This window comes from Staurois parvus, unplaced genomic scaffold, assembly GCF_062004578.1.
Source record: "Staurois parvus isolate SC_StPar_1 unplaced genomic scaffold, SC_StPar_1.0 ptg000209l, whole genome shotgun sequence".
NCBI classification, from domain to species: Eukaryota; Metazoa; Chordata; class Amphibia; order Anura; family Ranidae; genus Staurois; species Staurois parvus.
Window position 1 is genome coordinate 4,215,078 of NW_028318005.1, and position 27,331 is coordinate 4,242,408.

The 27,331-nt window shown below is 41.6% G+C and overlaps 1 protein-coding gene across 4 annotated transcripts in view; it reads right to left on the reverse strand.

Moving 5' to 3' along the window:
• Positions 1 to 27,331, reverse strand: part of PPARG (peroxisome proliferator activated receptor gamma) — a 118,128-nt gene that overhangs the window by 64,157 nt on the left and 26,640 nt on the right. The window contains exon 1 of one of the 4 annotated variants that reach the window (XM_089678697.1): positions 8,708 to 8,829. The exons of the other annotated variants lie outside the window; for them this stretch is intronic. The gene's annotated coding sequence lies outside the window, so the exon portion shown is untranslated. Of the gene's footprint in view, positions 1 to 8,707; positions 8,830 to 27,331 lie in introns of those variants that run through there. 4 annotated transcript variants of the gene reach the window in all.

Here is a 27,331-nt window from a genome sequence, read left to right on the forward strand (position 1 = left end):
ACTGATAACACCAAGCAGGTCTCATGACTTGCTGACAAAGAATATTTGCAATTATTAGCCAATCTTCCACCACCACCAAAGTTACTACGGAGACACAAAGGTTGGTATTTCCATAGCCATAATGGCTCATTCACACCACTATGTATGCATTACAATGCAGCCCAGTGGACTGAACTGCCTCCTTTTTTTCAACAAACTTTATTGGGATGTCACACAGACATCTCATACAGTTCAACTGCCAGCTGCACAGTGCGAAGCAGTGCATGCAACACTTTTTATTATCACACCATGCCTGCACACCACCAAAACACAGGCTTGTAAACCAAGCACAGAGAAGACAAGTCACTTTGTCTTGTCCATGCAGTGGGACTGTGCTGGAATAACCACCCAATGCAGTCCCACCACATGTGATGTGACCACACCCTACAACAGGAAGTATGTAGTCCCTTTGTTAAGTTTATACCAGCACACCTGCCTTCCAGCACCAGGTGGGTGCTTTAAGAAAGACTCTTTTTGGTGTTGGGTAAAGACATAAGAGTTCCCAGTGTAGTTCTCTACTTTGACCATAAATTGTCACCATAGCTAGTTATGAGAGTAGGTTTAGAGATCCTTTGGATTAAGTATAAAGTGTAGTTGCCTAGATAAGCACTAAAGGTCCCCAAAGTAATAGTGCGGTGGGACTCCAGGAATTGCCAGCCTTGCCTCTGACAGTATGGGGCATCTTGGGATATAAATAGTCCTGGTGGCAGTCCACCGGCATTGCTGTCATGAGGAGTCTTGGAGGATGTATATATTGTATGTATGATTATCTGTGTTCAGTAAACAGTTAAAATGTTTTAATTTTGTGGACTTTTCCTTTTATAACCTCAAAAAGATAATGTCCTCAGGAAACAAGTCCATTTCTGTAAGGCTTGAAGCAGGTATGGGATAGACTACTACTTGGGGGTGATGCTTAGGCCAAAACAGGAGTCTACCAGGGTGTGCTCATAGAACAGAAAGATTCAGTGGCCACTAGCATCCAAGTCCTGTACCGAAAGGCTGTCTGTCTGCTTACCAAACAGAGGAGGTCTCTGACTCGGCACATGTGCTATTTAGAGAACAAAGTGTTCTCAAATTGAACAAGGTGAAGGTCATCCCACATCTCCACCTTGTTTGAAAAATGCAAAGTGTTCCCTGAATCGCGCCCATGCTAAGCAAGCGACCTCCTGCATTCACAATGCAACAAAGCAATCGCTCAGCATGGGACCCAGAAGCCAATGAAGATTACTGTAGTAGCAGTGCCTATTATAGTGATTTCCAGCTTTAATTGGGATCCCACACTTACATACATTGGTCCAAGATGGGTCACTATAACAATGTAAACAATTGTCATGCCTACACTTCATCATTAAAGAAGGATAACTTTTTTTTTTTTAGACATTCCAGGAACAGATTTGTATTGTGGGAATGCTGAAAGATGTTTAGCACTTCCGCCTGGCAGTACTCGGGTCATTGGTTCAAATCCCAACCACGGCACCACCTGCCTGGAGTTTGCATGTTCTCCCTGTGCCTGTGTGGGTTTCCTCCGGGTACCCCGGTTTCCTCCCACACTCCAAAGACATGCTGGTAGGTTAACTGGATCCTGTCTAAATTGGCCCTAGTATGTGTATGTATGGATGAAAGTTAGGGACCTTAGATTGATTACATACATATATATTGTACATTCACATCAGTCCCTAACCCTTGAGGGTCAGGGACTAATGTGAATGCACAAAATATATGTACGTAAAGCGCTGCGTAAATTGATGATGCTATATAAGTACCTGTAGTAAATAATAATATAACTATATTTGTAAGTGCAAAAGCCTTATTGATTTAGAAAAACACTGAAAAATACGCTCTTTTTTTTTTTTTTTTTAAATCAATAACTACATCAGCTGAGCCGGTCTGTATTTCAAGTAACACGCATACAACAAGTGGCCGTTTATTGGTTTATTGATCTCTGTCCAAAGTACACATAGTTGACTGAAAGAGTGCAGGTTATTTGTAGCTAGAGATAACAGGTCAGCTCTGTAATTCCGTGCCGAAGCACAGTTTGTACAAAGCTTGGGAAACAGGTGTAAGTGATCAGGGCCTTGATGCATATTTCACAGATAGTGACATGTATAATCTAGGACCGAGGGCAAAAAGTGTGCCCATTAGAGGTGTTTTAAATGGATTATTAATTTGGTTTGCTTTTTGTTGTATGAGTGGCAGCAAAATTAAAGGAAATGTCTATGCGTTTGTCTTTGTATTTTTTTTTTTTTTAATTCAAATATTTATTAATTTTTTCATATTTATAAATACATATAAAAAGGGAAAAAGGAACGAAGAACATATCAATACATTTCTTCAACAATCTCATATAACATAAAATTCTTAATCTTATCTCCTTCTATTTCCCCCCTTTTATATCCCTTCCCTCCACCCCTCCTCCCTACCACTTCCCACCGCCCTCCCACTCTGCAATTCTCTCTTAATCTTTCCCTATATATCAAGAAATTTCACTTATCACTTCCCATTACTTCACATATATTCATTTGATGTACAAAATCTTCCCATTTCCCCCATCTCCTATTGTATATCTCCATCTTGTCTTCTTGGATATAATACAATTTCTCCATCCTACTAATCTGATTTACTCTTTCTACCCAATCCTTTTCTTTCGGCACCTCTGAACTATGCCAGAATTTAGGTATCAAACCCTTTGCTGCATTCACATAGTACCATATACCCAAATCTTTGTATTTATTCACTGGTAATTCTGTGTTATGTAATAAGCACACTTCTGGATCTAGTCCTATCTTTATCCCTGAGATTTTCCTTATTAAGTTGACCATTGTCTCCCAGAAGCTTTGGATCTTTGGGCACTCCCACCATACATGAAACCACGTACCAATCTCTCCACACCCCCGCCAACACTCTTGTGCTCTCTCCACACCCATTTTATGTTCAACACTCGGTGTGATGTGCCATCTTACCAAAAACTTATAATTTACCTCCACCTTTCTCATGCTGACATTTTTGTGTGTAAATCTATATATTTTCCTCTGTTTATCCTCATCTATCTCTATCCCTAAGTCCTTTTCCCATTTTTCTATGTACATTGGTTTTACTTCCGTGACTAACTCAGTGAGAATCTTATAAATTTTTGCCGTACCCCGTTTCCCATCTCCCTGTGATTCCAACAACCTCTCAAGTTTGTCTTTGTATTTAATCCTAAGGAACCGTAAGCAGCTAAACAAAGCACAGGCGCACCATCATTTTTATTCAAGAACAACATTCAACTCCACTGTGCTGGAGATGCCAGAGGGAGCAAGGCTCCATGCTCCACATCTTCTGGTCCTGTGAAGGCCTCAAAGACTTTTAGTCACAGGGTAAATATTGGATTCTGAAATGCACTGGCATTCAGATGCCAGACAATGTTGCCCGCTTTCTGTTACATCTAACCCTAATGTCATTGAAACGCTGTAAGCTCTATATTGTTACTTCTGCTTAATGCCACCAAGACATACATTCCATTATTTTGGAAGCAACCAGTATCTTCTGCCATTAGGACATGGTTCACCAATATAAACGAACTTAAGCTGATGGAGGAACTCATGGAGATGGTGCACCACAGGGAGGAACGAGTCCGTAAAACTTGGTTTTACTGGAAGGAATTTATGAATACATCAGAATATCAGGCTCACAATTGTGACACTGTTGAACATAAACCCCCACCGGTGCTGTCAGGGACCACACTAGAAACCAACAGTTGGCTCTCTTGAGTCAACACACTATGGTGTCCAATTATGTTACGGAGAATAGCTGCGATTCAGAGAATCGCAGCTATTCTCTGGTCATTCACAGTTTATGACACTCAGGAGATCTGCCCCGCTTCACTTATACTGTCTTGTATTAGCTCACCACCCCCATTTTCTCCCACCGTACCCCCATTTTTCTTTTTTTCCCAGCCTGCATAAGCAGGACCTTTCCCACCCCATCTTACCCTTCCCCTTAGTCTTTTTCTATCTAAAATCGCATAGTTGTACAGGGCAAGCCTTCAGTAGCATTCTAGGGGCATACAGTTACATAGTTACATAGTTAACCACTTCATGTCCAGACACTTTTACCCCCTTCCTGTCCAGGCCAATTTTCAGCTTTCAGTGCTATCACACTTTGAATGACAATTGCACGGTCATGCAACACTGTACCCATATGAATTTTTTAGCATTTTTTTTTTTGAGACAGATATAACTTTATTTTGGTGGTATTTATTCACCACTGGGATTTTTATTTTTTTTGCTATGTAAATGAAAATGTCCAAAAATTAAAAAAAAGTGTTTTTCTTAAACTTTTTGCAAATAAATAATCTTTCTTCATAAATCTTGGCCAACATTTATTCAGTTATCTTTGTAGTAAAAAAATAACCCAAATGAGTTTATAACCAAAAATTATAATTTTTCAAAAAAATGTTTTTACATTTTTATTTTATTTTTTTATATTATTATTATTATTATTATGTATGTTTGTTTTTTTTTTTTTTACATACTGTCACCCTAGCAGTACAGTGTCATCATGGTGACACTGTACTACTTGTGGGGGGTGATGAAGATTTTTTTTGTACACTGATTGCTTTTATACCCATAAAGGCTGTAAAAGCAATCATTTCTCCTCTCTGACTGCATTCTTGCAGCCATTGAGAAATACTGTGTGAGATGTGATTGATCACAGCTTGTCACATGGTGCAAGGCTGTTGTGAATAGCCTTGTACCATGTGATCATTCACAGATTTCACACGTAGTAAGCAATGATATCAGAAGTGACATCTGGCTTACACCTATTCATGTGATCACTGATTGGCCAATCAGTGATCACGTGATCGGGACCTCACACAGAGGTTCTGTACAGCGTTCGGACACAGCAGGCACCGGATCGCGGTGCCGCGCGCTCCCAGGGAGCACACACAGTCCAAAATGGTGGATGCCATTTATGAACGGCAACCCGCCCCTGCACTGCCACCATCTGGCTGTTTATATACAACGGCCAGACAGGAAGTGGTTAATGTGGTTGAAAAAAACACAAGTCAATCCAGTTCAACCGGTTGAAGGGCAAAAATTCTATACAATCCCGAATACACAATCCTATACACACAGTTGATCCAGAAGTAGACAAAAACGATTCCTTCCTGATCCCCTAAAAGGCAATCAGATATGCCCGGGATCAAATTTAGATTTTGTGAAATATAGGAAAGAATCCAGGCCCTTTTTAAAACAATGATTCATATTAGTTTCAACATGATGATTCTATTTACAATCTCAATCTATTGACACTGACTAATGTAGTACTTCCTTGTGTAGGTACGTATGTATGTGTACAACACTCATTGATGGTACCGTGTTTTATCATGAAGCTTACTGGATCTGATTGTTCCTGTATGACTTGACATTTATAAATAAAGAATAAAAAAAAAATTCCAAAAGCAACATTCAAAAGCACATACAGTATATTCACTTGCACAGGTTCCTAAGGAATGTCTCATCTGTGGCCAGCATAAAAAAATAAAAAGAAAAGTTGAAAAGAAAAGTTTTGTTTTTAGTTGTAGTTGAAATGTTGTCCTGATCGTAGGATGCCTCATCTGGAGTTTTCTGCAACCCCAGTTTAAAAACATGTTTTCAGACATCATTCCCAGCATATGAGAAGCTCGATGTGTGCAGTATATTCGGATGTAACCTTTCCCTCACTTTACTTTTTTTAGTATTCAGCTTCCACGTAATTGTCCCAGTGGGAGAAGATGAACTTCCTCAATGTGAAGGAATATGGCAACAACGGTTTATAGGCCTCAATTCAAAACATATCAGAGAATGGGCACATTCACTATAATGGCAGAGACTGAGAGACTAGAGAGTGATATATAAACAGACACATTAAAGTATATGGAAACCCATCCGCTAAGTTCTCATATATGATGTAACATGTTAATGTGATTTCAAAAGTTATTTTTGATATTTTTCAAATCTGCAACTTTATGTAAAATAGTACCTTGTGATCCTGCCATTAAAGTAGAAATAAAGGCAAAACTTTTTTTCATTTTGGATAGAGTAAGGCAGGGTTATAACCCCATCATTTTTTTTGTCATCTGTGTCCCATTGGGGAAATTTCCCATCCCATAGCCAAAACACAAAGTAAGTGGACATCCCTCCAAAGTGAGGGAAACCCTGGTTGTCACCAGGATCACCAAAATGAGTGCTCCCACTGGAAGATTTCACCTCTATTTCAGTTCTGGTATTACCCAAAATTTGGCATTTTCTTTCACTTCCACTCTTGATAGTAACAATAGCATGATAAATAAAGGGCGACTCTCCCTAATTGGGACACAGACAGCAACAAAACCTGATAGGGGTTCTAATCCCTCTCCACTCTGTCCAAAACTAAAAGAAGGTTTTCCCTTTAGTTATACTTTAAGTGGAGCTCCACCCAAGTTCCTCTTTAAGGACTGCTCCCCATTAAGAATTGGCACCTTTGGGGAGCGGGGGGGGGGGGGAGCGGGTAATCAAATTTGACAGGTGCCCGCTCCCACTTCCGGTCTGATCGCCTAGGCGATCGGAGACGGAAGGTGTTCTCTCTACCTCCCTCCCTGTAGTCTTTTGGGATACGTGACAGGTCCCAGAAGACTACAGGACCCAGGGGCGGACTGACCATTTGGAAACTCTGGCACTGCCCGAGGGCCCTGGGTCAATAGGGGCCCCATGAGAAGCCCCTGGTATCTTTTTCATAGGCTTTTTTGAGTTTGGCCAAGGACACAGGGGCCCCATGTTCCCCTATTGCCCGGGGGCCCCATGAGTTGTCAGTCCGCCCCTGACAGGACTTTTCACGAAGCGCAGCGCTACTCGTGAATGCGCAGTGGGTACCCGGCTGTGAAGCCACAAGCTATCACAGCCGGGTGCCCACACTGAAGATGCTGGCCTCCTGGAACACAGGACAGCCAGTGAAACAAGCTGCGGGGGACACACCACGGGGCCGAGGGACAGGTAAGTGGCTGTTTTTTAAAAGTCAGCAGCTACAGTTTTTGTAGCTGCTGACTTTTATTTTTTGACAGGTTGAGTGGAACTCCACTTTAAGGTAATTGTGCAGGCATTTCCTGTTGCAGGGTGACAACGCTCTGTCCTCGTCTCCCAATTATGCTTCTGCGTTGTCACCTGTAACATTCTTTCCCAATAAAGAGCCATGCTCCAATATTCTTAAGGGACTACTCAAACCAGTCATATTTGATGCAGTGCAGTTAACATGTGTGTTAGGTTGCATGTCAATATGTGTTGTTTTAGGACAGAAAATGTATGTGAGTGGGCTGCCCAAAATGCACCACAACAGACCAAACCTGCATGTGTGAATGGCTTACTGCTTTTTCCAGAAGTCTTCACAGAACTACAGATACAATTTAGAGCAGCCGCAGGAAGGGAAGGTTCATTTCTGTAATAGTACCAAAAAGTTATGGCTGCATTTACACTACAGTATTGTGTAAACATGCACAAAATCACACAATTTTGTGCATGTTCAGAAAACATGCATTTGTGGTGCCAAACGCAGCAAGTAAGATGCACAATTTTGCATGTAAAACCTATGCAGTAAATGCAGCAAATTGTGCAAATCTCAAAGTTAAAAAATATACTTGAGCATCTTTGTCATGTTTGTTTTGTGTAGGGAGCTCCTTCAAAATGATCAGGCTGCTCTATTCCCAAAAAAGTGTAACAATGCACAGGCTTAATGCACGGACACTGGATTAAAGGACTCATAAAACTACAAACAGCCACTATGGCAAGGCACACGAGACTCTACCAGTAACTGAAACATCACTTTTAATGAACTCGTCTCAATTTTCTTTTGTTAAAGTCATACTAAAGTATAAAGGTTTTTTACTTTAATGCATCCTCTGCATACCTGTCCTACTACCCCATCAATGAACACTTACCCGGCTTCATGTCACCACTTTAGCACTGTCTCCGGCACCTCAATTCCTGCTTTCACAGGAGAAAGCAGCAGGAGCCATAGGTACCTGCCACCATAAAACTCCTATGAGAGGCAAGCGAAGGAGCCGCTGACCAGCGCTGTGTGTGTCCATAGACATTCAGGGCTGGCTCAGAAGCACCACACATGGGTGCCTACTTACCACCCAGCTTACTACAGGAGACATCCCAAGGAAGATGGAGAGGACAGCGCTGGTGGGGGACTTCCAAAAGAAGAGGAAAGCTACTATTCTGCAGGGGCGAACTGACCATTTGGAAACTCGGGCACTGCCCGAGGGCCCGGGGTCAGTAGGGGGCCCCATGAGATGCCCCTGGTACCTTTTTCATAGGCTTTTTTGAGTTTGGTCAAGGACGCAGGGGCCCCATGATCCCCTATTGCCCGGGGGCCCCAGGAGTTGTCAGTCCGCCCCTGCTATTCTGTGCAATATTGTTGCACAGAGCAGGTAAATATAACCTCCTTTAATTTTTTTAATATCCTTTAGTATCATTTTAATCATTAAAGAACATTGCTAAGCTCAGTGTAAGAAAACAATCAAGTTTATAATTTTAGATCAAATCTAAAACTTTTTATAAAGGCGATAATACGGCACTGTATTACAATTTCCACACAGCTGGACACTTTCTGTTGTCATATATTTTCACTGAGAAGCAGTGTCCTTGAACTGGAACATAAATGGACTTACAAATCACATCAGGAAGCTTAAAATGGAGGGTTCTGGCCAGGGGACAGCATCAGATAGGCTATTTTAGCTTTTATTTCTCTGTGAGAAAGGGGACAGTTTACAGGACCTGTACGTCTCTGGAGTAAAGTGGTTCCTGAGGACAGAAATAGAAACAGTTGCAATCTTGAAAATGAACATCATTTTATGAATTCTATATTAAAATGAAGCTGAAATGCAAAAAAAAAAATACTCTTTAAATGCTATTCTGAAAAACATTATTATTATAGTGAATATTGCATTGTACGTTCCCCCTACACCCATGCTCCTCTGGGACACATTCCACCTGTCAGTCACTCACGTAGAGGTCACTATGGCAAGTAACTTGTAAGTGGTGCAGACATTTTGTTGTAGGTTTTGCGCTAATAGGGTGGATTTACTAATGAAGTACAGACAATTCAATTAGCAAAGTGAACTTATAGTGTTTACATTTATCATCCAATCATGACCAAGCAAAACTATTTTTTTTTATTTCCCTTGCACATGATCAGTTATTTACAATGAAGATAGATTCTGTTTGATTTGGGAAGAACATTAACGTTGTTCAAAAAATAATCTCTGCTCCTTTAGTAGATCAACCCCATTAGTTTACAGCCTACAACCATAATGTTTGCACAAAATTCCAAATTAGCCCAATGATTCCTTGGCATATTGTAAGAGAAAACAGGTGGCTCACACACCTAGTGCATTATCCAAGGTTTATTGTAGGAATGAAATAATAAAAACATACTCACAGACGAAGCATGTATCTAAAAAGCATAGAAAAATGACAATGGCCTCTGATGCTGTTGTATGATGTATGGACAGAAAGAGCCTCGCTGTTGATGCATCAACAGCGAGGCTCTTTCTGTCCATACATCATACATCAGCATCAGAGGTTGGTCATCAGCTCTGAGGAAAGGGATTTGTCCCCGAAACGCGTCAGTCATTTAACTGCACTGACAGTGAGAACACCTTACCCGCCGTTGTGGCCATTGTCATTTTTCTATGCTTTTTAGATACATGCTTCGTCTGTGAGTATGTTTTTATTATTTCATTCCTACAATAAACCTTGGATAATGCACTAGGTGTGTGCGCCACCTGTTTTGTCTCTATCCAGTGGCTGATTTCCCGGTCTGAGGAGGGCTGCACCCCTGGAACATTTCCTTTGGTTGTCGCTGTCCTGGTACCCTTGGCATCCCTTTTGGCTGTGCATATCCTGAGGCGCTGGAGAGTACATACGATATCCGGCTTGGCATATTGTTAGTTATAGACAAAAAATGATTGTTGATACGTTACAGCATAGCAAGAAAACTGTGGCACAAAACATAATAAACTGGCTTTAAGATGAAGACTTTTCTAATATCACGATTAGTGGTTATTAGTTAAATTTAGGTGTAGGGTTAGGACAGATGGGGTTGGAGTTAAAAGTCAGGTTAATGTGTTGGGTGAGGTTGGGGATTACAGAGTTTGTCTACACAAAATTAAAATTCCAGATTTTGAAAGATACATAAATAGAGATGGAATACTCCAAGGTGGGCAGGTACACCAAATCTTCAAGGTATATTGGAACTATGGCATGGAGATATCTCGGCTGGAGTCCCCCAAAAAATATAAGTAGCTGAGTCCACCGATTACTGATTACTTTTGGGTGGACTGACCCTGTAAAGGCTAAAGCTGACTGTCCCTTACTTCAGCCTGTATTTCTCAATGTGTCAGTTGGCATTTGTTTTCATCAGAACTGTTTCTCTCTTCATAAAGGTCAAAGAGGAATCTACAAGCAACTTGAAGAAGGTTGATGTAGCTTTGAAGGCGAAAAAATATACCTGTCTGTGATCTCTGAATGGTCTCTGAAGCATCTTAAATGCAAGACAGATGAATCTGAAAGCAAGTTAGAATTTCCGAAAGAATCCCTTATAGAACCACAATGGCCTGTAATTTTGTTTGGCAAGGCATGGGTCTCCATGGTTTAGCCATATGATCTCCAATTACAAGGTCACAAAGCATAATTGATGTGAAACCCCAATCCAGCAACCTTTCAGTCTCCTAATACACCGAGAACAATACATAGCAGGCATTAAATCATTATATTGTAAATTGTGGTGCTGCGCTAATAAGCTATATGTGAACCCCAATACATGATATTCAGTGAATGGGTAAACAATATCCCCTTAGAAATCAATTAACTCAAAATATGACATATACCCCAAAATATACCTCTAAACCACCTCTACTGACTACCGGGGGCGGACTGACCATTTGGAAACTGGGGCACTGCCCGAGGGCCTGGGGTCAGTAGGGGGCCCCATGAGATGCCCCTGGTACATTTTTCATAGGCTTTTTTGAGTTTGGGCAAAGACACAGGTGCCCCATGATCCTCTATTGCCCGGGGGCCCCATGAGTTGTCAGTCCGCCCCTGGTGAGTACATAGACAAAATATTCCACACATACATACACAATAATTATACACATATATTAAATGCTGTGATGCCAAATGTACTCCCGAACGGCAACACCAGTGAATAAATAAAGTGACATAAACGCATGTAAACTTTACATGCCCTAGATAAGCAGGTTGAAAGAAATAATAGTGATCCCACTAGGGGATACAAATCTAGTGAATCAGTGAAACCGCTCCTTATGGTAAACATGAGAAAATAAAGAAAATAGGAATCAAAAAAGTAAACGTATGTATATGCTCAAAATGATTTGTGAATCTAAACAATGTCAGTGATCCCACTATGGGATAAATACAGTGGATACGTGAAACCACAAATGGTGGTAATTGTGAAAGAAAGAGAAAATCAGGCTTACCGCCTTTAAATCATTAACAATCACTTAACCACTTGCCGTCTGCCTGCTGTTTATAAACAGCAGGGCGGTGGCACTCCAGGGGTGGGTTGCCGTTCATAAACAGCACTTTCCTTTTCTAGCTGTGCGCGCAGCACCGCGATCCGGTGCCCGCTGTGTTCTCAGGACACAGTGAAACACCGATCGTCGGACGGGACCTCTGTACGAGGTCCCGATCATGTGATCACTGATTGGCCAATCAGTGATCACATGCAAAGTAGTAAGCAAGATGTCACTTGTGACATCATTGCTTACTACGTGTGAAATCTGTGAATGATCACAGAGGTCACATGGTACAAGGCTATTCACAACAGCCTTGTACCATGTGACAAGGTGTGACCAATCACAGCTCACTCAGTATTTCTCAATGGCTGCAAGAATGCAGACAGAGAGAAAGAGAAATGATTGCTTTTACATCCTATATGGGTGTAAAAGCAATCACTGTAAAAAAAAAAAAAATCTTCATCACCCCCCCACCATGGTGACACTGTACTGCTAGGGTGACAGTATGTAAAAAAAACCAAAAAAACCCATAAATAATAATATAACAAAATAAAATAAAAATGTAAAAAAAATGTTTAAAAATTATAATTTTTTGTTCTAAACTAATTTGGCTTATTTTTTTTTACTAAAAATATAACGGAATACATTTTGGTCAAGATTTATGATGAAAGATTATTTATTTGCAAAATTTTATAAGAAAAACACTTTTTGTCAAAATTTTTGGACATTTTCATTTACATAGCAAAAAAAATAAAAATCCCAGCAGTGAATGAATACCACCAAAATAAAGCTTTATCTGTCTCAAAAAAATGGTAAAAAATTCATATAGGTACAGTGTTGCATGACCGCGCAATTGTCATTCAAAGTGTGATAGCGCTGAAAGCTGAAAATTGCCCTGGTCAGGAAGGGGGTAAAAGTGTCTGGACAGGAAGTGGTTAAATAAACAATAGTGACCCCCTACTGGGGATAAGTGAACACCAAAAAAATAGGCTATATGTCTATAGATACTGACATGATTCATAACTCCAAATGGGGGTTCTGAATAAGCATGAAAATCAGTGACTTCAAACAGTGCTTCACACTTTCCGTATATCCACGAACATAAATCAACAGTGGATAGTCCACCAACCAACATAAACAAAAACTACAAAAAATGTACGTGTCCTAAAAAGTGAGAAAATAAAAAAAATAGAATAAATAAATGTCCAATCTAAAAAAGTGTCCAGAACCATCCAAATGGTGGAGGTGTACTGTAGTCCTGTGATCACCAAACTGTGCAACAGATACTATGAATCCCACTATAAGTGCAATGGCCCCTCACCTTCCAATATGCTAGAAATAAATACACTATATTGCCAAAAGTATTGGGACACCCCTCCAAATCATTGGATTCAGGTGTTCCAATCACCTCCATGGTCACAGGTATATAAAATCAAGCACCTAGGCATGCAGACTGCTTCTACAAACATTTGTGAAAGAATGGGTCGCTCTCAGGAGCTCAGTGAATTCAGGCGTGGTACCGTGATAGGTTGCCACCTGTGTGGTAAGTCCATACATCAAATTTCCTTGCTACTAAATATTCCACGGTCAAATGTTAGGGGTATTTTTACAAATTGGAATCAACTTTTTTTATTTTTTTTAAGTCCGCAAACGTGCAACTATAACGAAAAAACCCGTAAGTGTTCACAAAAAAAGCGCAAGTGCAAAACACCACACGAAAAAGTGCACTTAGGGGTGTGCTTTTGTCCTACCCCTAAAGGGGATGGACCACTACCCTGATCCCCCGGGGCACAAAGTTCCTGACAGGGACAAGGTTCCCATTTGGTCCTCCTGGCCAAAAGGCCTGGTGGACCACCGTTCCTTGTGTCCAGCCAGTGTCCAGTTCCTTGTGTCCAGTACTTGGTCAGGGTGCTCTCCCGAAGAGAAAACCCCCTAGGGATCAGGGGAGGAAGGAACCAAAAGGCCACACATCCTCCCCCTAGACTTCAGGGCAGGCCCGAGGACCCACACCCTCCATCCTGTGGAAAACACACACAAAAGTAAGAAAAAGTGACAAAACGTGGGAGTGTAAATAAATTAAATAAATAAAGAAAATTAAAAAGTGGCCGTGCCACAAATTGGAATCAACTGGGAACAACAAGATTGGCTAAGTCAGTATTCTTAGCTAACTGCTTTTCATCCTTTAGTACTGACCAGGGCGGACTGACCATTTGGAAACTCGGGCACTGCCCGAATGCCCGGGGTCAGTAGGGGGCCCCATGAGATGCCCCTGGTACCTTTTTTGAGTTTGGGCTTTTTTGAGTTTGGACAAGGACACAGGGGCCCCATGATCCCCTATTGCCCGGGGGCCCCATGAGTTGTCAGTCCGTCCCTGGTACTGACCATATTGAACATGTACAGCCATATTGCCTAAGCATGCATGATTAAGGCCCAACAGACACACCCCGCAGTCCACATTCCCACTGCACACATTCCTAGAATGAGCTCTCAAAAGTACTGGGTGCTGCAAAGACCAACAGCTGGATAATGGAGCATGCACAACACAATGCAAGTATTCACCAGCACATCACAGATCTTCAAATAAGTCCCAATGTTTTTTTATTGAAGAAACTTCACAGTACAAACATAAGGTGTAATGTTTCAGAGCCCCTTCATCAGGCATGTGATGATATCATCTGGCATAATTCTTCATAAAAAAAAATGTTGGGACATATTTGAAGATCCATGGTGTGCTAGAGAATATTTACAACAGACATGCTTGGTGCTATCCAAATCTCAGGAGATCAAAGCATTTGTCTGGCTGCTTCCCGGAAAACCAGAGGTGTCTGAAAAATGCCCATAGACATGGCGGTCATAGATTACATTTACGGGATCCAGTAATTATTACCATAAACTGGTTGCAGTTAACAGATGACCTAAACTGGACTTGGTGATCATCTCCAGTTCATCATTCCTAGCAGATACATTGGAAAAATTCTGAATATCTTATTCCTGATCTGGCAGCTGATTCCTTGCTCTTCCCTCCTCTTTTCAGCTAAACATTTACATTTATGCCAAGGGAATTGCCAACTAATAGTCATCCCTCCAGGTGGTGAGAACATGCTTACATTGTTGACCCCCATTCACAACTTATGACCACCTTAGTCCTGGCACCTTAAAGTGGAACTTCACTTTCTCAATCAAAATTGACTATTATTAATCCTTATGCATTAGTAAGTAGATAGGAAAGTGTATCATATTTACTTGTAGATGTTTTTTAATATATTTCTTCAGTTACTTCCTGGTTTCCAGTCCTAGGCGAATTATGTCATACATCCCAGGAGTCTTCAGGAGGGAAGTGAGCTTTCTCATCTAAGAATGCCCTCCTGCCTGCATGCCTGAGCTAAGGGCACATAGATTCCAGGAAGTAAATGTTACATGAATCATCTGCCCTTACTCAAGATGGCAACAGCCAGAAATACCAGGGGGTGTTTTTAAAAATGATTTCTCAGCAAAATAAAGTATGGAGACATGGATGGATGGAGGAGTTTGCTTTGAATATTAAAAATAAATGAAATAACATTTTTGGTTTTGTGGTGCTCCGATGTCGTGTAGTTCCACTTTAAGATAAAATCGGTACCTGTTGGTGCCTGGGGTGTTGGACAAGCACAAGTATGCATGTACTGTATATACATAGATCATTTGAAAATAATAGGTTGGCTATTGGATTGCGTATATATGATCTGTCCACTGTCTAATCTGTATAACTTGCTTAAATCTTTTGTTTGCATTATACATTTATCGCCTTCAAAAAAATTCTTTGTTCAGGGTTCCCCAGAAAGGTGTGAAGCTGGAAGTCTGAGCTCTGATTATACACACACATACTGTTTGCATAGGGCAGGACTGTATTTTGCGTGTGAACTAGTATTGGACTTGATAATGATCTCTATGGCCTATTACAATTTCACTGGTTTGTAATTTGCTGCCCAGGACACACCTGGAATCCAGTTCCTCAACCATAAAATCTTCAGCACTAACCAGTTACATACCTTTATCATGGCATTTTTTTTACTTGTTAGAAGTTAATATGCTTTGTATTCATGTTCTCTTTTTATAGAATCATTTAATTTAGTTATAAATTAACTCCAGCATGGGCAGGTTTCTGATGACTGACTGTATTTGGCAGAGTCTTGAAATTTTTTCCAGCAGAGCTGAGTTAACAGGATTTATAGGCCTAGCAATTTAAAAATATACACTCACAAAGACAAATTAGATTTCTGAAGTAAACTAGAGAAAAGTGCTACACCAAAATAAAATTAATTTAATATAAATCTGAAAATATATTGAAAGATTTGTTTTATTCTGCATCAGCATACACTATATTGCCAAAAGTATTGGGCCTGCCCTCCAAATCATTGGATTCAGGTGTTCCAGTGATTTCAAACGTGGTACCGTGATAGATTGCCACCTGTGCAATAAGTCCATTCGTGACATTTCCTTGCTACTAAATATTCCACTGTCAAAAAGTGGAAGCAACTTGGAACAACAGCAACTCAGCCACGAAGTGGTAGGCCACATAAAATAAAATGACAGCGGGGTCACCGCATGTTGAAGCGCACAGTGCACACAAGTCGCCAACTGTCTGCAAAGTCAGTAGCTAAAGACCTCCAAACTTCATGTGGCCTTCCGATTAGCACACCAACAGTGCGTAGAGAGATTCATGGAATGGGTTTCCATGGACGAGCAGCTGCATCCAAGCCTTACATCACCAAATGCAATGCAAAGCATCAGATGTAGTGGTGTAAAGCATGCTGCCACTGGACTCTAGAGCAGTGGAGATATGTTCCCTGGAGTGATCAATCACACTTCTCTGTCTGGAAATCCGATGGACGTGTCTGGGTTTGGCGGTTACCAGGAGAACGGTACTTGCCTGACTGCATTGTGCCAAGTGTAAAGTTTAGTGGAGGGGGGATTATGGTGTGGGGTTGTTTTTCAGGGGTTGGGCTAGGCCCCTTAGCTCCAGTGAAGGGAACACTTAAGGTAACATTTTGGACAATTTCATGCTCCAACTTTGTGGGAAGAGTTTGAGGATGGCCCCTTCCTGTTCCAACATGACTGCACACCAGTGCACAAAGCAAGGTCCATAAAGATATGGATGAGTGCGTTTGGGGTGGAGGAACTTGACTGGCTTGTCCTGACCTCAACCCAATAGAACAAATTTGGGATGAATTAGAGCGGAGACTGCAAGCAAGGCCTTCTCATCCGACATCAGTGCCTGACCTCACAAATGTGCTTCTGGAAGAATGGTCAAACATTCCCATAGACACAATGCTAAATCTTGTGGACAGCCTTCCCAGTAGAGTTGAAGCTGTTATAGCTGTAAAGGGTGGGCCAACTCAATATTGAACCCTTCGGACTAAGACTGGGATGCCATTAAAGCTCATGTGTGTGGAAAGGCAGGCGGCCCAATACTTTGGGCAATATAGTGTATGTGCATACAACCAAATGCCAGCCATAGAAAGGACCACCTAAGCCTATGTCCCACTTAAATCTTGGGTCAACATCTTATATTTTGGCAGAGCCCATGAAAAAGGATGGTTCCCTTTTATAGCAAAAATCAGGACCGCTCGGTTTCCAGAGGCTGCACATCACGTATAACCATTACAAACAAGTCGCACTCTCCCTTGTTGGATTTATAGTATATTTTATGGAGGATGCAGTAAAAGTGGGAACAACCAAACATGGGTGGGAACAGCCAATACTCTAACTAGGATAGGATCCGAGCCAATAACAATGGCATGGAGATCTAAGTGCCATATTCCCCAAAAATATAAAATCCAACAAGTTACTGTATTGTGCCTACATGACTCAACATATAACTGAATATTTTGGATTGCCCTTGTAAATCTTAAGCTTTTATTATTGTTCTCAAGCTACAACTACAAGCCCTGGATAGTTCTGTTATCATTTATTTGAGTCACCCCCTTTCACAGACCAATCTGTGTACATTAATATATTAACTGCTGCATGTCATTGCCTGGAACCAGGGGCGGACTGACCATTTGGAAACTCGGGCACTGCCCGAGGGCCTGGGGTTATTAGGGGGCCCCATGAGATGCCCCTGGTACCTTTTTCATAGGCTTTTTTGAGTTTGGGCAAGGACATAGGGGCCCCATGATCCCCTATTGCCAGGGGGCCTCGTGAGTTGTCAGTCCACCCCTGCCTGGAACATACTGTAAAATACAGCCAGGGTACCTGCTGCTGGCACTGTGGTTCATAGGTAGGAATGGTCAAATTCTGGTAACCATCAGAGGGTTACCACAATCACACAGTCCACAATCAGCATCCACTCTGTCTACTACCACACTCAAATCATGTGCAGTGGACATATGCATCCATATCATACTTGCCCATCTAAAAAAGGGTTTCTCAACCAAGGTTACATAGAACTCTAAGATTCCTCCAGAGGTTTCTAGGGGTTCCTTCAGTAATGAACATTTTCTGTCCCTCAGATAAGTTCCCACTGACACTATTGATCTTTTTACTTATCTGTAAGTGGGTACATCTTCCCAATGACCACAAGTGTAAGGACCATTCTTCCAAATGATCATCACATGAATGTATCATGCGTTATAGATATGGTAATTTTTAGCAGGGGTTCCCTGAGACTGCAAGGTTATTTTAGGGTTTCCTCTGTGTTGGAAAGGTTGAAAAAGGCTGATTTAGAATATTATCTGATTGTGAAGTAAAGAATACCATTGTGTTACGAAAAATCCCAAATCATTCAAAAATTAACATGACAGGGAAATCTCATCCTTCCTCTTTTGCAATGTATCTTCATATGACCTATAATCAACCTCTCTCAGCCTTTTACCCAATTAATTTTATGCCCTTAAAACCAAATGAACACCTACACACTAAAATATCTCATAGATATCTTCCTTTTAATGACAACGTGGATGCGATGTGGCTGATGTAACTTCCCACAGAAAGTCTTCGTAAGGAGACGCATTTGAGATCTGGAGGTTGCACAATCTATCACAATCCACAAATGAAGAACAAGACATTATAACCTAGGCAGATGTTAATGACTAATTCACTTTGTGGTTTATAACAATAATCAGTCAACAGGTTTAATCTTGTGTTAATTTGTATTCCTTGCTGTAAGCTATGTTTGATTAAATATTTAATTATTCATTTAGAGAGGCAGATAAAACATTTAAAGGTTGATGTAGCAAGAGATTTCTATTCAAACACTTAAATATTACAATCTATATACAAAGAAAACCATATTACGAGGTATAGGACTAGAAGAATGGAAGTAGAACAAAATGGAAATAATCTTTTTATGGCATATAAAATGAATGTCAGATTTAAAAATAATTCACAATTTAAAGAATAAGTGGGTGCAATTTTTTTAAAAATAAATAGTTAATAATTTTTTTTTCCTAAATCTGGTTTATTTAGTGTCATAACCCAAAAATCCTGATAACAATAAACCACAGCCTTCAGTGTCTGGATACATGCAAAAAAGAAATGTGCTTAAAGATTGGGAAAGGGAGGCAGCAATGAAATGTTTTCTAGTGTTGTATCTGAAAATGTTTTTGTGAATTGCTCTTTTGTTCCTGCACAATTAAATGAAAAAAATTGATCAATTTTTTAATTTTTTAAAACAAAACGTACTAAAAAAAAGAAAAAGTAAAAAATGATTGGTTTAGTTTCAGCTTTACGTACTTACACCCCCCCCCCTTTACAAATTTAATAACAAGGTTTTACATTAAAGGCCCGTATACATCTATAGGGTGAGTTAACACACGTTGTATCATTTTGTTACGGCAACCCATTTAAATTTCTAAATCATCACACCGCAAAGCTCAATAGTGCATTGCCATGTGTTGTGATGCATGTGTGTTGCCTTAATGTGTTGTGGTTGTGGCTCTGCAAGGCATGTAATGTGAGTTGCCACGCATTATCACAAGGCAAGAGTGTAAACGGGTCCTCACATGTTCACTAAAAATACCCAAACAACTTCAAGTAAATAACATATTTCCCACATATTATGACTGTACATTGTAACTCAGGGGTCCTCAAACTATTGCCCGTGGGCCACATACGGCCCGCCAAAGACATTTAGACAAAAATCGGGGCAAAAAAGAAAAAAAACCCGTGCCAGCAGCCTGAAAGCCCCTAATTTCACCCGCTGCAGCCAAAGGAGTAACAGGAGAGGAGAAGGAAAGCACACCAGGCACCAGGTACAATGCATTTTGTTGTCCAGTGCATTAGTGTACAGTGCATTTTGGTATCAAGTGCGTTACAGAGTACAATGCATTGTGATGTCCAGTGCGTTACAGTGTACAGTGCGTTGAGGTGTCCAGTGCGTTACAGTGTACAATGCATTTTGGTTACAAATGCTTTACAGAGTACAGTGTATTGCGGTGTCCAGTGCATTACAGTGTACAGTGCATTGCAGTGTCCAGTGCATTACAGAGTACAGTGCATTGCAGTGTCCAGTGCATTACAGAGTACAGTGCATTACAGAGTACAGTGCATTGCGGTGTACAGTGCATTGCGGTGTCCAGTGCGTTACAGAGTACAGTGCATTGCGATGTCCAGTGTGTTACAGTGTACAGTGCATTGCGGTTCCAAGTGCAGTACATTGTGGTGTCCAGTGTGTTAGTGTACAGTGCATTGTGGTGCCAAGTGTGTTACAGAGTACAGTGCATTGTGGTGTCCAGTGTGTTACAGTGTACAGTGCATTTGGTGTCCAGTGCATTACAGTGTACAGCGCATTTGGTGTCCAGTGCATTACAGTGTACAGTGCATTTGGTGTCCAGTGCATTACAGTGTACAGTGCATTTGGTGTCCAGTGCATTACAATGTACAGTGCATTTGGTGCCAAGTGCGTTACAGTGTACAGTGCATTGCGGTGCCAAGTGCGTTACAGTGTACAGTGCATTTGGTGTCCAGTGCATTACAGTGTCAGTGCATTGCGGTGCCAAGTGCGTTACAGTCTTCAGTGCATTTTGGTGTCCAGTGCATTACAGTGTACAGTGCATTGCGGTGTCCAGTGTGTTACAGTGTACAGTGCATTGCGGTGCCAAGTGCATTACAGTCTATAGTGCATTTTGGTGTCCAGTGCATTACAGAGTATAGTGCATTGCGGTGTCCAGTGTGTTACAGAGTACAGTGCATTGTGGTGTCCAGCGTGTTACAGTGTACAGTGCATTTTAAACATTTTATTGTTTTTTCCAGTTTTTTTGAACTGCAAATAAGATATGTGAGGTGTGCATAGGAATTTGTTCATATGTTTTTCAAACTATAGTCCGGCCCCCAAACAGTGTGAAGGTCAGTGAACTGGCCCCCTGTTTAAAAAGTTTGAGGACCCCGTTGTAACTGAACATTGAACAGTGTAAAAACTGTGCCTTTAGTAACGCACCTCTGGACTCCAGAAGTGAGAAATCTACGTCAATGTAATCCTAATGACACCCCAAGTGCAGATCGCAAATGCAGTGCGCTTGCCTGCACTGGATTGCACGGTACCACAGTCTATTGCTTGACTGGGGTATTGCCTATAGCTCAGCTGCTATGACACCAACCACCAACTTCTAAACCCCCCCCACACACCGACCGTTAACATAATAATAAAACACAAAACACTTGACTTTGGAATCTAAATGGCCATAGCACCCAGTTTGTTTAAGTAACCTCAATACAAAATACATACATCAATTTTCATCTCATGTAAAACCATAACAAAAAATTACCGCAAATGATAGGTTTTTGAAGGCACGGAAAACTAATACCTGGCTGTACCTGCCACCATCTTACAAATTAAGGCCCCCAGCTGCACATACACCTCCTCAGGGACAACTCCTTCCTAAGTCACCATCCAATACAACCCCGCAAACCCAGAACCCATTCCTGCTTCACTTAGTAGGGAAGGTACACCCATACCAAAGACGGGCCCAACCCTATATATTTTAAACTGTTTACCATTTCCGCCTTCAAAAACCTTGATGCCTCTGCCCCCTGCTATGACAATACCCAAAAAACCCCCAAAGCAATGCACCCAATGTTAGCTTCCAGAAGAGTCGCCCAACGCCGGCCCCGAAATCAACACAACTGAAAACCCAATGGAAACAAGAAAAAGGGGAGGGTGGGTGGGAGAAGCTCGTCCAACGCTGCCCGTGCTGGGAATGGTGATACAAGAAAGACCACCTCCCACAAAACCCCTCTCCAGCCTGGTTTGACCCCTCCCCACCACACCCCATGATCCTCCAATAAGTCTATATTTAAACCACGACCCTCTTAACCCTCTGTCTTCCACAGCCCTGCATCAGCAAACCCAGTCATGCAGGTCTTTCACTAATGCTGCGCCTGATGCTATCTGGTTACAGTGGGGTCTATTTACTAAAGCTGGAGAATTCAAAATCAGGTTCACTTCTACATTGAGACCAATCAGCTTCCATGGTTTATTGCCAAAGCTTCATCGAACAAGCTAAGGTTAGAAGCTTTCTATGCAGAAGTGAGCCGAATTTTGCACTCTCCAGCTTTAGTATATAAACCCCAATGTGTTTTTAAAAGCAGTGCTGTGACGGGAGTCACTTTGGGTGGGGGGCCCATGGAACCCAGCTCACTTTGGAGAGGTGGGGAGACCCCTGTCTCAGCTCCCTATATCCCTCTTATGTATAAATCACCCTGTGCCTGTTAGGGGTACAGGGTGATCTGTCCTAATATTGTGTGGGGGTTGTTGATTGTTTAATGTTATGTGGTTGCATCTCATTGTTCTATTGTGTGTCTTGCTTGGGAGCAAACTGTTATGGGATGTATGTGTTTGTGTATTAGCATAGTGGGGGGGGGGGGGGGGTGTCTCCAGCAGCCCTCCCTCCTGATGGGACTGTCTGCTGGTGTGAAGTTTGAAGACATGTGTGTCTTTTGTTACTAAATGTAGATTGCCCCGCCCTGTGTCATTTTGCAGGGAGGGGGGCAGGGCGGACTGACAACTCATAGGGCCCCCGGGCAATAGGGGATCATGGGGCCCCTGTGTCCTTTCCCAAACTCAAAAAAGCCTATGAAAAATGTACCAGGGGCATCTCATGGGGCCCCTTACTGACCCCGGGCCCTCGGGCAGTGCCCAACTTTCCAAATGGTCAGTCTGCTCCTGGAGGGGGGATTGTCCCCTGAGTGTATATATCTTGTATCTGTGTTCAAATAAAATAGTCTGGCTCCTGGTTTACTTCAAGACTGGTGTCATCTAGTCTTGTATGGTTGGCTGTGGTGTCTGTTGTTGGTGTTCGGACGGGGAAGCAGTAGTCTAACGGAAGTACTCAAGCGCAGTCTGAGTCGGTTCTGTTACCACTTTTGGTGCGATTTCAACCCATTACAATGAATGAGCTGAAAATTGCATTGCATTGAATCACACAGGAATAAAACAGAAACATGGAGCATTTTCCTGTGCGATTCTGGTGTGAACCGGAATTTATCCTGTTTTGTAACATAAATTTCACTGCACATGACCGAGAATTTAAAGGGAACATAGCCGTAGTTGATTCTGTATGAGAACATTATCTATTTACTTCATTAACCCCAGTGATCAAAGCTTCCCAGTCATTGCGGATTTACATGTGTTTGTACTCATACTAATCAGTTATCAAGCATGGCACGGCCTGTGTAGAGGCCAGCTATTCTTCACTTGTTCACAAAAAGGGAGGGAGCACCACTGCCCCACCCTACCAGCAAAGGAGAGAAAATCTGCCTTGGGCTGCATCCACACTTCTTTGGTTGGTTTTGCGGCTTTCTTTTACCTCTTGAGAATTTTTTCAGACATTTTTGCTTGAGCTCTCTTTTTAAAATAATTTTCGGTGGAAAGCTGATTACTAGGGGAAAAAAATCAGCACATCTTCATGTTTTTTTCAAGTGTTCTCATTAATATTAGGGTCACAGCTATGTGTGTGCGGTTGATATGTTTTAGGATTGTATTAATGTTGCTATAAGGAGGTGTCTGTTGTCATCCAGGAAAATGCACAAAAAATGCATGTACGTGTGTTTTTGATACGATTCCATTGACGTATATGGAGCCAAAAATGCACTGTGCTGCATGTAAAAAAGTACAAAAAATGCACCAGTGGAAACTGCATAGATGCGAACATGACCCATAGGTACTAATGTTAAATGGACTGAAGTGCGTTTCTGCGAATGCACTGCAAAACGCAAAGGTGTGAACATAAACTTAAGTCTACTGGAGCCAAAAATGCTTAAAGCGATACTAAAGGCTTGTTGTTTTTTTTTTTGTTTTTTTTTAATAACAAACATGTCACACTTAGCTGATCTTTGCAGTGGTTTTGCACAGAGCAGCCCTAATCCTCCTCTTCTCGGGTCCCCACGGTGCTTTCCTCCTGTCGGGTGCCCCCATAGCAAGCAACTTGCTATAGGGGCATCTGAGCAGGCACACTCCTGAGCTGCTGCTCTGTGTGACCATCCACACACAGAGCTTTGGCTTGGCCCTGCCCTCTCTCCCCTTATTGGCTCACTGGCTGTGATTAACAGCAACGGGAGCCAATGGCTCCTATTGCTGTCTCAGCCACTGAGGGAGAGACCCGGGACAGCTGAGCACATCGCTGGATCATGAGGGGACTCAGGTAAATATTAGGGGGGGGGATGCTGCACACAGAAGGTTTTTTACCTTCATGCATAGAATGCATGAAGGTAAAAAACCTTCAGCCTTTAGAACCACTTTAAGCCCGGGTTCACACTTCTGCGGTGCAATATATCGCATGTGATTCACATAGGAACTACACCGCATTCCTGTGCAAATCACATGCAAATTCTGTGCAGTGCAACTTGAGTCATACATTTTGCATGGCTCAAATTGCACCGCATCCGCACCAAAAAGGTGCACAACCCTTTTTTTTGTCTGCACTAGAATCGGATTGCATGGATATTTACACATTTTTTTTTGTTATTCTGTAACTAGTATTCCTCCCTCTTCCTGTGTGGCGCTTCCCTGAACTTTCTGTAAGGGCATTCAGAACATAATCTCCATTTGTTACAATATAATAATTTGAATTATATGTCCCATCATGGAAGAAAGCAAAGAAGGGGCGCACTCTCCTTGTGTATTAAAAAGATGTTTGAAAATGACAAAAAATATATACTCACAAACCAAGATTCATAAAACAATCTAGGAACCAATGTGACAGTCCGAGTAATGGGTATTCTAAAGGTAGGGTGTACTAACGCGTTTCAGGAGACGTACTCCCTTCCTCTGAGTATATGTCCCGTCATGCCTTATGTCATTGCGCATGGTCCTTCAGAAGGTTTTGCAGTTCTGAGGACCTTGCCTTGATAGCTGCTGTCAATCACTTCACCTGGGCCAGAAGAGCAGTCCTATTGTGGTTTTTCTCATCTCGGTCTACCCTGTGCCTACTGTGACCCTACATTATTGCTTAGGGATCAGCTCAGGGTGCTGGCGTCCTTTAGGATGGATGCCGTTGAAACAGTGAAAGTGCAGGCCGGGGATGGGTTCATCCAGACCCAGAGTATGCAATCAAAATGAGAGGAAATTTACCGACTGTCGCACGCCTCACCCGGCCATGTAGTAGACAGGTAAAAGCAGGCACAGCTCAGTCCATCAAGGTCACATCTCCAACAGTATATATATATATATATTTTTTTTTTTATTGAAATATATTGAATATGGCCAAAATTGTAGTATTTCAAATATATGTCAATATATTTGGGAAGAATATTTTAAAAATATATTTCAAATATATTTTTCTTCTATGTGGGTTAATCCTCTGCATTGTGTAAAAAGGCCATTTGATCCTGACTGCTCTGCTCCTCCCCTTGTTCAAGTGTCCACCTCTTATCTCTTGATAAAACAGACTAAACCGTAGACATTTTGCACATGCTCAGTTTGGTGTGTATTGCTAGAGAGGTTTTTATTTTTTTTTCTTGGGAGAGTGCATGTGATCAGCACAGGGCCAATCAGCACTGGTCAGACAGAGGTCAGGGGTTTTGCATCCTCCTAGAGCAGAATGAAAACTCCTCTTACAAGCTTTAGCTATTGATGGTCTTGACACTGATAGAAGTCACAAGACTGCTCTAACTGCTGATGAGAAAAGGTATTTAGCAGTTTATATTTACTAAAGTAATTACATTTCCATGTTCTATGTACTGAGGGAGACCAGATATAGTGGATGCAGGGTCCTGGGTATAGTAACACATTAATCATGGAGGTCACGTGTTTTTTTTCTCAGTCTACCCTGTTGCTGCTGACACAGACAGCGTCAGCACACTGCCCTGTATGCCAATCATGGGAGCAGGCAAAAAGCGTCTGCTCCAGTGGGGCTCCACGGGACCTTGCAACAAGAAAGTGTCACCCTTGAACTGGATATCAGGGCCAATGCTCAGAGGACCCGCTAATTTGGCAAGAAACAGAAACTCTACAGCAGCAAGGAGTAGCATTCATTATAAGCAAAATTTTTTATTTTATTATTACTTTATACTCAAAAAGTAAATATTTGCTATGTTATAGAGAACATCTATAACTATTTATTCTCCCTAAACAGTGTTCTTTTCTCTTGAATTCCTCATGAAAAACAGCACTTCCTGACGTGACTGTGCCTAGGCACTCTCTTGGAACTTCATAAGTGTAAATTTGCAGTGAGAATCTAAGGCACCGATGACTCTGACTGTGAGATGTGGAGTGAGATTATTTAGTGTCACTACTGTACTGTTGACGGTTCTCCTTGCTGGAGAGGAAGCTGTACGCGAGGAGCTGCAGTGCAAGGATCTCACTGCTTCTGCTTCATGCATTATGTTGATCCATCCCACCCCTCTCCTGCTACTTTTTGAATGTTTCCTGCCAGTCATCAGATTTCCAGTCATCAAAAGGGCAGCTCTGACATCAGGCAGCATAAAGATGTCTTCCTTCATCTAGTGACACAGTGTAGTAAAAGGCAAGGTAAGTCAGGTATGGGGAAAAGATCGGCTGCAGAGAGCCCACAGGCAAAATTGGTGACTGGTCCTTTGCCATTTGCTTGCCTTTTTTTTGACAGTTCTCTTTAACAAACAACTTCCTGGCTCTTTACAGAATAACACCCCAAAAACTGCAGATCGCGCACCTATCAGCTCGTTTAAAATACCTGTTTTAAATTCATAAAGATATTTGCTTTTTGTTAGGCTTTTACCAGTGACTATAAACATAAAACAGACTGTCAGCTAGAAAAACAGGACTTTTCAGTCCTAAAAGAATTTTCTATAAATAAACATAAAAAATTGTCATGACAGTTTCAGATGTATTTAATGCTAAAACTAAAAAATAACAAATTAGATGATCAAATTCTAGCATTTAGGAAATTCTATTTCTATTGTACTTTTTGACAAGTTGTGCAATTGATTGTTATTTCTAACTTTAGTACACTTTCACTTGTTCACGTGTTCAAATGTCTGGATCATCAAGGGGGTGGGGGACTTGCCAGAAAGAGGAAGGGTGTGGGAAGATAAGAAGTGGTTTATGCCCCCGTTCACACTGGGTGCAGCGTTTAAGTCGCTTCCTACAGCCCAATTTCAAAGCTGCCAATCAGTGCGACTTAATTTGCAGTTTGCCGACATCTATGTGACTTCATACACAAATGTGTAAGTCACACGTGAAATCACACAAAAATAGTGCAGGAACCTTTTTCAATATCACTGTGACTCAATCACACTAATTTGAGCAATTCCATAGCAGCAAATAGGGCGTGACGTACACTTTGATCTGTCAAGTCGCATGAC